This window comes from Rhyacophila brunnea, unplaced genomic scaffold, assembly GCF_057557595.1.
Source record: "Rhyacophila brunnea isolate RB1 unplaced genomic scaffold, BYU_Rbru_1.0 scaffold_136, whole genome shotgun sequence".
Lineage (NCBI taxonomy): Eukaryota > Metazoa > Arthropoda > Insecta > Trichoptera > Rhyacophilidae > Rhyacophila > Rhyacophila brunnea.
Genome location: NW_028232792.1, coordinates 881,344 through 884,347, shown reverse-complemented (window position 1 = coordinate 884,347; position 3,004 = coordinate 881,344). Strand labels below are relative to the sequence as shown.

At 33.6% G+C, this 3,004-nt stretch overlaps 1 long non-coding RNA gene across 1 annotated transcript; it reads left to right on the top strand.

Moving 5' to 3' along the window:
* Positions 1-356: 356 nt before the first annotated feature.
* On the top strand, positions 357-2,167 carry LOC147076030 (uncharacterized). The gene is made up of 3 exons (XR_015069906.1): positions 357-528; positions 750-988; positions 2,016-2,167. It is a non-coding gene; the product is annotated as an uncharacterized LOC147076030 (long non-coding RNA).
* The last annotated feature ends 837 nt before the right edge of the window (positions 2,168-3,004 follow it).

Here is a 3,004-nt window from a genome sequence, read left to right as displayed (position 1 = left end):
TTTTTTGCAATGTGGGTAAAGTTAATATTTAACTACTTGCTACAATATAATATATTATATATATTAGCGTTTTGCAAAGAAATGTTGTACAACAATAACCCTTATTGCGATGTAGGCAGGGTTAATTTTTCAACCACATTTATCCACATTTTTATGTCCAGAGAGAATGATATTTGAATGAATGGATGGGACGTGTCGGATCTTGATTTCTATTAGCATCGTTTGCGAGGGTCCTTTTATTTTTTCAAATTGCGTATTCTCATATAAATGTTTGTATTCTATACAGGTGCCGTACGTAAACAAAAAGAACTGATGACTTCATCAAAATCTTGGATGCGGGCTGCACTAACCGCGGCCAACATCGATTATTCTAACTCAGAGGAAGATCAGATGCGGTGCCTGGACATGCTCACCGCATACTGCGTGCAGGAAGCTAACCATGAAAAGAATTAAAACATGAAACGGGATCTGTTCACCAAAGCCACAAACGTATACACCACTGCCGACAAAATCGTCAAGTACGATCATGTAAGACCCACTTTCATTACCTATTTTATTCAACCTAGTCAAATTTTGTTCAAATTTATTTATATTTAATAATATGAAGTGAACTTTACAATTTACAAGTTCAATCAATTCACAACATGACTTGGAAAAACATAATGAAAACAACTGATTTTTCATTATACAACAGCCAAATTTATTTACTGGCGAAAATGCTGTACCTACATCTGCATTTTTTTTTGCAGAATCATCTTTTGGGCCGAGCATACTTGTGCTTGTTGGAGGGTAATAAAGTGGTGGACGGCGGATGCGTAATTCAATTTTGTGTTGAATAGAAAGTGTACATCGCTTTTAATAAAAAAGACTATCGCAGCGCTCTCGGCTTCTACAGGGAAACTCTGAAAACCAACTCCAACCGCCTGGCTGTTCTCCGTTTCGGCATGGGCCATTGCTTTATAAAGCTAAATAATCAGGATAAAGCAAGGTTTGGGATACTTACATTGTAACCATAATCTAACCTAACCGAAAAAAATATATTTTTTTAAATCGGTACAAGTTTAAACACGCGCGTTACCATGATCTTACTCCCTACTTCATTTATCGTTTGTCAATTTATGGTTACGGCTGTATGTTGTAGCTTAACTACTGGGAAATGCCAATAGAAATGGCGTATTTCAAAAAAATACTAAGTACCTTATTCTTACGTCAATAATTATTGTAATGCATTATTATTCGTAGGATGTTTATCACATTTGAATGGTCAAAGACATAGCTTATAATGAGTATCTTTAGAATTATCTTTAAATGTGTTAATCGTGTCAATTTTTTAATAATAAAATGCAGATTATTAATCAAGATATAAATCACAAAGATTATTAAATATATTTTTTTATCGTAAATATGTCGCTATATAATGTTAACATTAATTTTACTAATGGTTTTGTAAATGCGTTTAAAAATTAATGAAACTAAAAAATATTAACACCACTGCACATGGATGTACCGAAATATGACTATATTCTAAAACATTAGAGCGAGAAGTTTAAAAGAATACTATTTTATGTAATAAAAATACTTTATGCAGTCATCAAATGTTTAAAATAAATATAGAGGATAATAAGGCTTCAAAATTATATAAATTGATTATCTAAAACGTCTTATAAATGTCCAGGGTTATGCTCTGAATATACCATAAAAGCTCCATTTTAACCTACGCTGAGCATGTGGGCCATTTAATCTCTGTAAAGAAAACATGAAAAAATTATATTAACCTATAATAATGTCTGATTAATAAAATTACATACATAATGTAAATTTCATATATCACATGAGTATGAAATTTATGAGGAAAAGAATAAAATTCTTTCTACATAAATTTTAAAAAGATCTCGTTGCTCCATCTATCTAGTAATCATAATAGTAATTCAATCTCCTTGTGTATCCGCTTAATTCAGCAGGGTGAAAATTTTTCTCAGTTCAGTTCATTCAGTTGTTTTGTTATTTGTTTTCAGGATTGCAATCCAAGTCCAGTACCTGACTCTGCGTGCGTTCCACAACACAGAGAATCAGGGGTTGTGTGCGGAGAGCTGTTACTAACTTGCACGAGACACCACGACCAGCCTACGCAGTTTGCGCTTTCTGCATTTGTCCTGCCCCACTTTGGCCTCGAGCAGATGTTTATTATTTTTATCGAGGGGATTCAGAGAATGTATGTATATCTTATATCATATTTGTATAGGCGTACAGTTAAAAATATATTTTTTACTGGCCCTACAATCTGATGTGGATCTCGGCTGCCTCACGAAGAGGTCTCATAACAGATATTTTTTACAAGAAATAGATGATGGTTTGCTCAACCTATTGGGTCCACAGCTTAACAGTTGATATTCCTAAATAATACACGTGATTTAAGAATGTAACAATCTTCATTGAAAATATTTAACTTGGAACAGCCTCAGTAAAATACCCATTCGAAAAATCTTGGATCTTCTCAAGCTGACTCAGCTGGCATGCGATAGATCTAGGGTTGATTCCCATGTCATGTTCTAACATTTTTATCAATTACGTTTGTTTCTGAACCTGTTTCGAGTTATGTATGGAAGATTGATGCATGTTTCATTGTTAAATCTTGTGTAACATCTTGAAGAATCTATAATTTAATATAAACTATTAAAAAGTACTAGTATGTCAGTATGAAAATTCGAAGAGATCCTTATGCTGTCTATGAATCAAATTTTGTATATAATAGAATATGACCTGGTATCACCACTTGGGAAAATTGCTTTACAATAATTGTTATGTTCACACAATAAGCTTTTTATCAAGTCAACATCTTCAGCGGGGGTCGATCTACAGTTGGATGAAGGCCTCCTTAGCTTCCTCCATTTTTCTCGGTCCATAATTCTTCACTGCCACATACATCCTTCTTCTTGGTCATTCACTCATGGCTGAGGATCGTGCCCACTTCTTAATTTTGCCATCCAACTTTTTGATGAGTTTT